This window comes from Erpetoichthys calabaricus, chromosome 1 (genome assembly GCF_900747795.2).
Source record: "Erpetoichthys calabaricus chromosome 1, fErpCal1.3, whole genome shotgun sequence".
Taxonomy (NCBI): domain Eukaryota; kingdom Metazoa; phylum Chordata; class Cladistia; order Polypteriformes; family Polypteridae; genus Erpetoichthys; species Erpetoichthys calabaricus.
Window position 1 is genome coordinate 58457185 of NC_041394.2, and position 13909 is coordinate 58471093.

Here is a 13909-nt window from a genome sequence, read left to right on the forward strand (position 1 = left end):
GGACACACTGTCCACATTTTTAAAGTGCATAAGTGTAAAGGTCACATCCTTCTTAGATACAGGGAACAGGATACATAAAAAATGTAAAAACAAAAAAAATTTGATTATATATATTTCTATTGTGACTGGTGACTGTGCCAGCTGCACGCTGACACTTCCTTAGCAGGGCACTAACATTCTATTAAACATTAAGTCAAAGGCAAAGTAACACAACTGCCCCTTGGAAAACTCCCCCTTAAACACTATTTCAATGGGAAATGAGCACAATCTTAACTTTCCCTCTACTGGTTCAGCTGTACGTTTGCAGGCTTACCGTGTAAGACTGCATCTGTCCAAGCCGCTGCTTCCAAGCCACTGAACCTGCTCGATGATGAGGCTTTGTGTTCTTTTAATCTGAAGAAGGGAGCTAAAGGAGAACGATTGCCTGCCTTGCTGCTTATAACCTGTGTGTTTGTGTGTTGAAGAAAATCTCTTATTTTGAAAGAAGCCTTGAGACTGTCCATGCCTGTTAGCAATAAGGTTATTTTTCCTTGGAAATCTGGTCTCATCTTCCTGTCTCTCATACAACTCTGTGACCCAAGCATATAAAGGAATTTGTTAAATTATTTATACATTACATTTTCCCAGATCTGTCTTATATAGCAGTCTATCATTTCACAACTATGTATATGACTATAGCACCATTAGACCCACTTTAATTTATTATAAAGATTTATTTTAATCAAAAACTTGAAAAAAGAATTAGTATAGTTTGTGTCACTACCATATCATTTTTTTTTATCTAAATCACCTACAAATAACAGGTAAACTTCTGTTGTGTGCTTTTAGATGTAATAGTAAGCTATCTCAGTCTGATGATTGTTAGTATTTAGTGGGATGTAATGATTTCTGGAGTGACTTGGATGAAGTGATGGACAGTGTACCCAAGGGAAAGAAAGGGGTGATTGGAGTGGATTTCAATGGACATGTTGGTGAAGGGAACAGAGGAGACAAGAAGGTGATGGGTAGGTATGGTGTCAAGGAAAGGAATGAAGAAGGTCAGATGATAGTGGATTTTGTGAAAAGGTTGGACATGGCTTTGTGAAAGCGTATTTTAAGAAGGGGGAGGAAGATGAACACAGGTAGATTATATCCTATGCAGAAGTGTCAATCTGAAGGAGATTGAAGATTGCAAAGTGGTGGCAGGGAAAAGTGTAATTAGGCAGCATAGGATGGTGGCATGTAGGATGAAATTGGAGATCAAGAAGAGGAGAGTGAGGGCAGAGCCAAGGATCAAATGATGGAAGTTGAAAAAGGAAGACTGCAAGGTTGAGTTTAGGGAGGAGGTAAGACAAGCACTGGGTGGCAGTGAAGAGTTACCAGACAGCTGGGCAACTACTGCAGATGTAGTAAGGGTGACAGCAAGAAGGGTGCTTGGCGGGACATCTGGACAGAGGAAGGAAGAAAAGGAAACCTGGTGGTGGAACGGGGAAGTACAGGAGAGTATACAGAGGAAGAAAAAGTGGGATAGTCAGAGAGATGCGGAAAGTAGACAAGAGTACAAGTAGATAAGCGTAAGGTGAAGAGAGAGGTGGCGAAGGCAAAAGAAAAGGCATATAATGAGTTGTATGAGAGGCTGGACACTAAGGAGGGAGAAAAGGACCTGTACCGATTGGCTAGAAAGAGGGATCCAGCTGGGAAAGATGGACAGCAGGTTTGGGTGATAAAGGATAAAGAATGAAAAAATACTCACAAGCGAGGAGGGTGTATTGAACAGATGGAAAGAGTACTTTGAGAGGCTGATGAATGAATGAAGAGAATGAGAAACAGAGAGGTTTAGATGATGTGGAGATAGTGAATCAGGAAGTGCAACAGATTAGCAAGGAGGAAGTAAGGCCAGCTATGAAGAAGATGAAGAATGGAAAGGCCGTTTGTCCAGAAGACATACCTGTGGAAGCATGGAGGTGTTTAGGAGAGATGGCAATGGAGTTTTTAACGAAAATGTTTAATGAAATCTTGGGAAGTGAGAGGATGACTGAGGAGTGGAGAAGAAGTGTACTGGTACCAATTTTTAATAATAAGGGGGATATGCAAAGTTGTAATAAATAAAAATGTATATATATATATTTATATTATAATATATAAATATATAATATATACATACACACACAAACACACAAGGGGGCTTCTCCCCCTGCTCGCTTCGCTCGCCAACCCCCGTGTTTTGTTTTCCAAATACACACTTTTAAGATTTTTTTTTTTTTTTGAATTGTTTCAGAACTTCTTTAAAAACAATATTTGGAATCTTTAGAGTCCCACCATGCTGAATCTTTTAAATGAGGTCCGTGAGACATGTGTTTAAATGACTCTGTACCATAATTCAGGATAGGTTTCTCTGTTTGGAATTTCAGCACAGACAAAACGATCTACATCATCAGCAAAGTAACCAATAAATGCATGTGAGTTAAATCCTGTTTTTGAAATTCTCTGACTTAAACTTCAAAGCCTTACAATATTTACATACTTCAGACATATCACCTATGTCCATATATTCAATCTCTATTCGCCTTTTCGTTATTTCTTTGAGTAACAATTTCTCTTTGTTTGTGCTAATGCGATGTTTACTTTCTTTGTTTTGACACTTTCGTTTTTGTTTGCTTTCATATTCTGAATCTTGTTCTGCATGTGTTTATCTCCTACGTTTTTTTTTTTAGTCTTTTGAATTCCACTATTTTCATTATCTCTTACCTGCTCTGCATGTGTTTGGCCGCCTTGTTTTTTTAACTTCTTTATGACATTTTACTTTATTTTTTACATTTTTTATTTATGTTATACTCTTTGTCTTCTATTTCTGACCTTGCTTCGTCCTGCTATTTTTTCCAATTACACCTGGTCCGTGATGATTATTTTTCCTTTTTTTGAGTAATAATTTCCTTTTGTTTGTGCTAATGTAATCTTTACGATCTTTTTTTGATACTGTAGCAACCTCTGCGTCCGGCTCGAAAAGAGAAGTAAAAAAAGCCAGACAGACGTATTAAAGTCTTACAAAAGTTTTACTTGAACAATCAAGAAAAAGAACGCCAACTTCGTAACACCAAACACCCCCCCCCCCACCACCACATCAATCAATACCCCGCTGTCAGTCTTCCATGCTGTACTCCACCCTCCCCCAATCGAACCTAACAGTCACTCCGAAAAAAAAAAAGAAAAAAGAAAAAAAAACTTCAGCCTGGAAGGGACGCTATACTTTACCTTTCTCTGCATGTGTATCACGCCATTGTTTTTTTTTGAGCTTTTCGAATTACACTGCTTTCAAAATCTATAAACTGCTCTGCATGTGTATAGCGCCAACGTTTTTGAACGTCTTTATGAAGTTATACTTTTTCTCTTTTAATTCTAAATCCGATTGGACATGCTTTTTTTTCAATTCCACTTGTTCCGGAGTGATTATTACTTTCCTTATTTTCTGAATTTATACCCAATTATTCTTTTTCTTTTTTGCATTTTTTTCTCTCCAACGCTTTTGAGTCTCTTTTCTCCGCGCTGCTCTTTCTTCTTCACTTAATCGTCGACGTTTCATCTATAACGTATTGTCCTTATACGCTTTATATGCGCGGGGAGCCCTGGATCTGTGTGTGCTTGACACGACTGTGTGTTTTGCTGCCTGTGGTCTTATTCGATATTGGCTTTAAGTAGGGCGTGTCTTGCAAGAATCTCATATTCTACGTCCCTGTGAGACGCTCCATGGCCAATCTCTTTCGTTGCGCGGGTCTTTTAAGTGTCTTCCGTGATCTTCACGTGAAGATCACGTCTTGTCTTCCTAGTCATTCTCTCCCAGTATATAATGTGTATTGTCACACACGCGTGTTTAGGGAACAACTAAAGGGCCTGAATCAATGTAAATCCACGCCGGACCAGGGGGTGGCGAAGTGCACTAATGCTCTCTCTCGATTCCTTGCAGACCACTCTCAGGAAATCCCTACAGGCTCTGGGGCAGGCAACGAAGTCACTTCCGGGTTCCGGTCCTGATGAAATCACTTCCTGTACTGGCCTTTAAAGCCGCCATCTTGTTTCTAGTTAATCAGTTCTGTTTTGGACTCAGTCGTGTGAACATGTTTGTTCTCATTCATCATTTTTGCAGCGGGAAAAAATTATATGGATGGCTGCCCCAAACCTTCTCAATGTCTTTTGGTTCTTTTTGTGACAATATTATATATTATATTATATATTATATATAAATAAAATAAATAAAAATATAAAATAAAATACAAATTGATGAGCCTCAGCATGAAGTTATGGGAAACAGTAGTGGAAGCTAGTTTGAGAAGGGAGGTGATGATTAGTGAGCAGCAGTATGGTTTCATGCCAAGAAAGAGCACCACAGATCCAATGTTTGCTTTGAGGGTGTTGATAGAGAAGTATAGAGAAGGCCAGAAGGAGTTGCATTGCGTATTTGTGGACCTGGAGAATGCATATGACAGGGCGCCTCAAGAGAAGTTGTGGCATTGTATGACGAAGTCAGGAGTGGCAGAGAAGTACATAAAAGTTGTACAGGATATGTACAAGGGAAGTGTGACAGTGGTGAGGTCTGACGTAGGAGTGACAGATGCATTATTATTATTAAACATGGAGGTGGGATTACATCAGGGATCGGCTCTGAGCCCTTTCTTATTTGCAATGGTAATGGACAGGTTGACAAACAAGATTAGACAGGAGTCCACGTGGACTATGATTTTTGCTCATTACATTATGATCTGTAGCGAGAGTAGAGAGAATGTCAAGGAGACACTGGAGAGGTGGCGATATTCTCTAGAGAGGAGAGAAATGAAGGTCAGCAGGAACAAGACAGAATACATGTGTGAGAATGAGAGGGAGGCCAGTGGAATGGTGAGGATGCAGGGAGCAGAGTTGGCGAAGGTGTATGAGTTTAAATACTTGGGATCAACAGTACAGAATAATGGGGGATTATGGAAGAGAAGTGAAAAAGAGTGCAGGAAGTGTGGAATTGGTGGAGAAGAGTGTCAGGAGTAATTTGTGACAGATATCAGCAAGAGTGAAAGGGAAGGTCTACAGGACGGTAGTGAGACCAGATATGTGATATGGGCTGGAGACAGTGGCACTGACTAGAAAGCAGGAGACAGAGATGGAGGTGGCAGAGTTAAAGATGTTAAGATTTGCATTGGGTGTGACGAGGATGGATGGGATTAGAAATGAGCACATTAGAGGGTCAACTCAAGTTGGATGGTTGGTAGACAAAGTCAGAGAGGAGAGATTGTGTTGGTTTGGCCATGTGCAGAGGAGAGATGCTGAGTTTATTGGGAGAAGGATGTTAAGGATAGAGCTGCCAGGCAAGAGGAAAAGAGGAAGGCCTAAGCGAAGGTTTATGGATGTGTTGAGAGAGGACATGCAGGTGATGGGTGTAACAAAGAAAGATGCAGAGGACAGGAAGATATGGGAAAAATTATCTGCTCTGGCAACCCCTAACGTGAGCAGCCGAAAAAAGAAGAAGGTGGTTGTTCAGAAATTAAACAAAAAGAAGCAAAAAATATTTTAACAAACTCCTACATCATAATATAACTCCCTCTCATTGAATTTGCAGGTTTTCCCAGGGAAGCTTTTTAAATCTGTAATCCTCTCATACTTTCTGATTAACTGTCATCTGTAAACTTCCCAGATGTACACAATGTTCATATGTGGCTTGTGTCCTTTTCCAGCATCAGTTTCACAAAGGAGTCCGGACTTGTTTCTTTAACTGCTGGAATTGGCTCCAGCTCCCTCAAGCTATCAAGAAAATGGCATGAACAGAATGGAAGAAGAGAGAAGTAGAGTATCCAATTTTTCACATGTCACTTTGATGCAATATTTTACAAGAAAACAAAGCTAAACAGATAATGATTCTAGGCACTAAGGCACTTCTGAGATTATTACAAAATTTGAGCTTTTTCAATGAAATCTGTTTAACTGGGGCATTACATAAATGGAAAGTTAGAACAGCTGTATTTACAGGAGAATTTTTAAGCACATGAGAAAATCAACTTGTTTTTCCTTGTTTAGGTTGAGCATTAAATCTTTACTGAAACACCCCTGCCTTCTCAAGCTCCACAAAGTATCACAGGGTAGACCAAGAATTCCATTATCTATACCTTTGAGCAACAATGATGAAATCACAAACAAAATAAAAAAAAGACTATTTTTCAAAAGTCAGTACTCTGAAGCAGATCTGCTGACATGAAATCACATAAAGCAAAGTTACAAATAGCAAAAGAGACAAGAAACAGTGGCGTACATGTAAAGCTTCCAACGAAAAGGATAAACAACGTCAAGAATACAGATACAGCTCAACAGAGAACAGAGCTGGCAGTCTGTGTATGCTTTTTTATGCAATTTGATATACACATTAGAAGGATCACATTTAACATTTAGTTTATAATGGAATCCACTTAATCCAAAGACAAATTTCCATTTTAAGTGGATAAAGTATTAAAACCAAACAGTCTCTATTTGAAACTCAGCACTTTCTACTAATATATTACTTCCTCCAAAAGACATCCCTCAAGCTTTCTGAAAAGACAGAGCTGGCTCTGTCACTGCAGGATCAGGATGACAGGGTAATGACTGTTTTAGCAAATAGACACAAACCCACTAAAACATGTGCATCAGAACCAGACAACTTCTAGTAAATCTAGTAAACTTTAAAAGTTCCCAAAGGTATCATTTGATATTATTATATTGTTTATTTGTAAAAAAAAAAAATTAAGGAGTAATTTGAAGACTTTGGCAGCTCTACAGTGTTTTTAATGATTAGTTCAGAGTCCTCCTCTGCTACTAGATTTTAACCATGTGACACTGGATAAAACATTACCTGCCTTCTCCCAGTATGTGGACTGTAACACCCGGGGAAATATGACTATTGACTTACTGTATGCAAACGTTAAAGACGCATACAGCTCCACCCCGCTGCCTGCGCTTGGGAAAGCAGATCATAACCTGGTTCTGCTTCAGCCTCACTACAAACCAAGAGTGAGGGTCCTACCTACAACCACACGCTCATTCAGGAAATGGTCCCCTGAGGCAGAGCAGGCACTGAGAGACTGCTTTGGAACTACAGACTGGGATATCCTGCAGGGATCACATAGTGAGAACATTGAGGAGGCTGTTGACTGCACTACTGACTACATCAATTTCTGTATGGACATTGTAGTTCCAGTAAGAACTGTACGCTGCTATGCTAACAACAAGCCATGGATTACAAGTGACATCAAGGGCCTTTTGAACCAGAAGAAAAGGGCTTTTAAAGACGGTGATCAGCATGAGCTCAAGCGCGTGCAGAAGGAACTCCGAGTCCAGGTCAGGGAAGCAAAGGAGCAGTACAGGAGAAAGCTGGAGCAGAAGTTGCAGAATAACAGCATGAAGGAAGTGTTGGATGAGATGAAGATCATCACTGGCTGCAGCTCGAAGCGGGGTGCCATCATCGAGAGAGACGTAAACAGAGCAAACCAAATGAACAACTTCTTTAACAGGTTTGACCACCCTAACCCACTCTCACCTCGGAGTACTGCACCCTCCACCCATCCTTCTGCTCATACCAGCATAGGAGAGACATCCCCACCCACAATTACAGCAGCGCAGGTGAGCAGAGAGCTGAAGAGACTTCGTGCCAGCAAAGCAGCGGGTCCAGATGGAGTATCGCCACGACTGCTGAAGATCTGTGCGTCTGAGCTGAGGAGTCCTCTACAGCGCATCTTCAACCTGAGCCTGGAACAGGGGAGAGTCCCGAGGCTTTGGAAAACATCTTGCATCACCCCAGTCCCAAAGATATCACGTCCTAGCGAGCTGAACGACTTCCGGCCTGTCGCTCTGACGTCACATGTGATGAAGACAATGGAGAGGCTGCTGCTTCACCATCTGAGGCCACAGGTCCAACATGCCCTCAAAGCTCTGCAGTTCGCATACCAGGAGAAGGTGGGAGTGGAGGATGCCATCATCTACATGCTACACCGATCCCTCTCCCACTTGGACAGAGGCAGTGGTGCTATAAGAATTATGTTTCTAGAATACTTTAGCGCCTTCAACACCATCCAACCTCTGCTCCTTGGGGACAAGCTGACAGAGATGGGAGTAGATTCATACCTAGTGGCATGGATCGTGGACTATCTTACAAACAGACCTCAGTACGTGCATCTCGGGAACTGCAGGTCTGACATTGTGGTCAGCAACACAGAAGTGCCGCAGGGGACTGTACTTTCTCCGGTCCTGTTCAGCCTATATACATCGGACTTCCAATACAACTCGGAGTCCTGCCACGTGCAAAAGTTCACTGATGACACTGCTATCGTGGGCTGCATCAGGAGTGGGCAGGAGGAGGAGTATAGGAACCTCATCAAGGACTTTGTTAAATGGTGCGACTCAAACCACCTACACCTGAACACCAGCAAAACCAAGGAGCTGGTGGTGGATTTTAGGAGGCCCAGGCCCATTATGGACCCCGTGATCATCAGAGATGACTGTGTGCAGAGGGTGAAGACTTATAAATACCTGGGAGTGCAGCTGGATGATAAATTGGACTGGACTGCCAATACTGATTCTCTGTGCAAGAGAGGACAGAGCCAGCTATACTTCCTTAGAAGACTGGCATCCTTCAACATCTGCAATAAGATGCTGCAGATGTTCTATCGGACGGTTGTGGCGAGCGCCCTCTTCTATGCGGTGGTGTGCTGGGGAGGCAGCATTAAGAATAAGGATGCCTCACGCCTGGACAAACTGGTGAGGAAGGCAGGCTCTATTGTAGGCATGGAGCTGGACAGTTTGACATCTGTGGCAGAGCGACGGGCGCTCAGCAGGCTCCTATCAATTATGGAGAATCCACTGTATCCTCTAAACAGTATCATCTCCAGACAGAGGAGCAGCTTCAGCGACAGACTGCTGTCACTGTCCTGCTCCACTGACAGACTGAGGAGATCGTTCCTCCCCCAAACTATGCGACTCTTCAATTCCACCCGGGGGAGTAAACATTAACATTATTCAAAGTTATTGTCTGTTTTTACCTGCATTTTTATTACTCTTTAATTTAATATTGTTTTTTGTATCAGTATGCTGCTGCTGGAGTATGTGAATTTCCCCTTGGGATTAATAAAGTATCTATCTATCTATCTCTGTCTAGAGAAGAAATGGATTAGAATAGTCTAGCTTTGTATGTGCAATTTACTATTATCCTTTCTATCTGCAAAAGAATGTAAAATTCAAAATTTAACTTTTTCCATTTGATTATATTCACAATGTATATATTCTAGGATAAGGCATTTTCACAATTTCTTGCTGTGTTCTCCTTACAAATTTTAATGTGCATACAGTGCCAACTTTATTGGGTGCACCACCTTGTTAATGTAAATGGGCCTCTCCTCCAAACTACCAATTATGTATTAACGTCTTAATACATACTGTATAGTGTACTGTATATATACTGTACAGTCATGTTCAACAGGTATACCTTTTGTTCAACCAAACAAACAGTGATTCAAGCATCTCAGAAACTGCTACCTACCTGGGACTTTCACACACTACAGACTCTATGGTTTACCGACAATCATGTGATACACAAATTCATTCCTTTGTGTACAGTTCAGTTCTGGAAAACTCCCAGTTAAATGAGAGAGCTCAGAGGAGAATGGCCAGACTTATAAAACCTAACAGAAGGTCCATGAATACTGAAATAACAGCTCCTTACAACTGCAGAGTGCAGAATGGCATACCTGAATGTGCAAAATGTTGGATCTCTAATCACATGGGCTGTAGCAGCAGAAAGCCATTTAGCAAAGAGGCATCAGCTATTAATGGGAAGTTGTTGGGCAAAAGCGGCACTGAAATCATCAAAACTGGTGACTGCAGCTTTGAAAAATGTCACCCGAGTCTAATGAACATCGATTTCTGCTGCAACATGCATGGGGTGGGGTCAGAATTTGACATTAAACTAGGAATCCATGGATTCATTTAGCCTTTTGTCAATGGCATAGGCTGGTGGGGGTAGTCAAATGATCTGGGGACTGTATTGTGCCACACATTAGTCCACTGTGATCACTGGGTGGCACCTCAGACCCACAAACCCGAGACAAAATCCCAGGTTCAAATAAGCCTTTTATTATTCTTTTCTTTAAACAGGCTTCTTTGCCACATTATAAATCAATGTGATCCAATCCACTACCTTTAATTTTCTTCTGTTTCTTTCTTCCTCCATCTCAACTTCAGGTGAACTTCAATTGACTCCACTCCCAACTTTAACTTACCCTGCCTGATAAGGACATAGCTCTTTTAAACCTGGACCAAGAAGTACTTCCAGTATGTCACCAATATACCTTGGAAACACTTCTGGATCTGACGGATGAGGCCCCCCAAAGAGCTCCCTCCACCAACCCTGGAGGACGGTGTGTTCCAACTACAAATTCCAAGCAGCACTGTGGGAATTAAGACCACAACAATAAAAAGAGGTGTGTTGACACACAGCGTAGCAGAGGAACATATTACCTTGGCATGAAGTCTACAACTGCCCATTCACTGCATTGGCATTTCTTCTGGAAAAGATACCACCAACAATCTCCATTGGACTGCCAATCCATCCATTCCCTCCCACCACCTAATACCAAAAAAGCTTCTGGAATGCCACAGTGTAGCAAGACATTCTTTCTGACAATTTGCAACCCTTTATAACCATGTCCACATTTGTTCAAATAGATAATGCACCATGCCACAATGCATACACCAATTTAAGCTGGTTACATGTACATGACAGTGACTTACGTTTACTCCATGGAGGCAAAAAATAAATAAACAAAGTCTACTTTGTTATATGACAGCATATTGTGTAGGTCTACAATAGGGAATTAAAGCAAAATTGTTTACTTGTTTTTAGCAGTTGGAGTGCTGAAGGTTTGGGGAACTTGTTCAGGGTCACATAGTCAGCCAGAGGCATGGAGAAAAGCAGCAGGCTTGTGTTGTAAAATCCAGTACCTTAGCCAAAAGGGTAATACTTACTGCCAATTAGTAAACCTATAAAAGGATAAGAATGTGTGCTTGTTTGGAAGATATTACTTTTCACAACTCTTGAGCAACTCTGTAGATCACAACTTCGTTACCATACATTTTCTGACTTGCACATTTTTCCTAGATATTATCCTAAGGTAACTTAGACATCCTAAAAACAGTTTTTTTTTTATATACACTATATATATATATATATATATATATATATATATATATATATATATATTATATTATATATATATATATATATATATATATATATATTATATTTATATATATATATATATATATATTATATATATATATATATATATATATATATATATATATATATATATATATATATATATATATATAATATATATATATTTATATATATATATATTATAGTGATGTACAGTAGGTAAAGATTTATTCTGGGATGTAATTTAAAAAAATGAATAATCTAGAGAAACATATGCAACTCCTATTATTTTAACACAATAATTAGTTTGCAGTACAGCTGTAGGCTTTTCATAACAGGAGCCTCAGCAGACTACAGCATATGGCATTCTCATTCAGCCAGCCTAATATTTTTAAAACTGATTATTAACAGTAAGTAATATACTTCTCCAATACAATCATCACAGCTGACTGGAATTTAAAATGCATGTAGTTTTGATGAATACTGTGATTGTCAGCTTAGTGAAATTAAATTTAAAAGTTTTAAAAAGTTCACATAAGTTTCCAAACAAGCTTGATAGGTTGAATGATCCCCTATGTTCATGCTGCAAGATCCATCATCACAGAAAAACATTGCTTATTATTAACCATACAAGTCTTTGTTTACCGCTGCTGTTAGTTAATTTTAGCACAACAGTGTCCTTGGTTTTGTAGTGGGATAATTAATTTACTGTATTAAACAAACAACTACGACGAATAGAAATTTCAAATGGATTCTTATCTTACTCACTGTGCCAAAAAATTCTAAGTTTATTAGAAATTTTATAATGTCAAAATGTAAGCAGCCATATATTCATCCTTTCTCTAAACTGATTATTCAATTTATAGTTATGGGGACTAGTATCCCAACAATACCGGGTACAAGATGGAAACCCACCGTGAACAAAGTATCAGTACGTTATGGAGCACATTCACACAGTCTCACTTACTCATACTGAACCAGTTTAGAGTCAAGTAAAAGAACAAGAACAACAAAGGAAAATTTGCAATTTATCAAACATTTCATTAACTCCTTTCTCTTCTTTTACTGAAGATTCATTTTAGATGTGTCCAACTGGAATGCAAAAAGCATCTATTATTCATGTCATGTCTGTCTGTGTCTCTTTTTTGTCCACAAGATACAATCTGACTACCAGTGAGCAGATTTCATTGAATTTTAGTAGAGTCATTCTTCAAAAAAATTTTTCAGGAATAAAGTAAAAAATGTTTCAACTTTCAAAACATGTTAGGATATAAGACATACCGTTAAAAAAAAGTTTTTTGTTTTTTTTTTAAATCCAAGCTTTTTATTTTTGGTTTTGAAATATTTATCATGTACAATATTAAGTTGGATTTAGGTTTTATTTTTAGCGTCATATTTTGTAAATACCACAATGCCATTTTGTCTTTTTTTTAAATTTTATTTATTAATTTTATTGTAATCATTCCATACAAATAGATCAATTTATAACAAAAAGAAAAAAAAAAACTGAAGACAAATCAAACCCCACCCCTGAGAAGAAGAGCTTAGCCAAAGGAGAATTGCTTAGGTCTTTTTAATAAGGCAACAATTAAAAAAAAGAAAGGAAGAAATATATATAGGTAAATAAAAAAATGGAGAAGGAAAATAAATGCTGTAATAATTATTTCTCTTATTCTAAAATAATATTGATTAGATCCTGCCAGGTTTTGAAAAAATTCTGTACAGATCCTCTAACTGAGAATTTGATTTTTTCCAGTTTCAAATAATATAAGACATCGGTTTCCCACTGACTTATCAGAAGAGAGTTAGGATTCTTCCAATTTAACAAAATAAGTCTGCGTGCCAAAAGTGTAGTGAATGCAATCACCGTTTGCTTGTCCTTCTCCACTTCAAGTCCGTCTGGAAGAACACCGAACACAGCTGTTAATGGGTTAGGAGAGATTGTGATACCAAGGCTGTCTGAAAGGCACTTAAAGATTTTGGTCCAAAATGATATTAGTTTGGTGCAGGCCCAAAACATGTGACCCAGTGAGGCAGGAGCTTGGTTGCAGCGTTCGCAGGTTGGCCTGGAAACATTTTGGACAGTTTTAAGCGAGACAGATGAGCTCGATATATAATTTCTAGTTGAAAAATTCTATGCTTTGTGCATATGGAGCTCGAGTGAATTCTATGCTTTGCTACCTTCCACTCCTTTTCTGATATATTAATTAAGAGATCTTCTTCCCAATGTCCTCTTGGGTCTTTGAAAGGTAGGGACTCTAATAAGATTTTATATAATGCGGAAATGGTGTTTAATTCCTCGAAACTGAGCAGTATTTTTTCCAGCATGGAAGAGGGTACGAGGTGAGGAAAATCGGGCAGTTTCTGTTTAACAAAATTTCTAATTTGAAGATAGTGAAAGAAATGTGTAGCTGGGAGGTTGAATTTGGAACGTAATTGTTCAAAAGATGCAAATATATTGTCTATATATAGATCTCTCAGCATTTTAATCCTAAAACTTTTCCAGGGATATGTTTGCGAGGGTTGAAAGAGGTGGTTCTCTTGCAGAGGTGCCACGGATAAAAGATTTTCCATCTTAAAATGCTTTCTAAGTTGGTTCCATATTCTAAGTGAGTAAAGCACAATTGGGTTAATAGTATATCTGCAATAACTTGAATTTACTGGAGAGCAGAGCAGGGAGTATAAAGAAGTACTACAGGATTTTACTTCTAT

General features: G+C 39.1%; 1 protein-coding gene across 1 annotated transcript in view; it reads right to left on the minus strand.

The window, feature by feature from the left end:
- Window positions 1-13909, minus strand: part of LOC114650597 (regulator of G-protein signaling 1-like) — a 147915-nt gene that overhangs the window by 72875 nt on the left and 61131 nt on the right. The gene's annotated exons all lie outside the window — the stretch shown is intronic.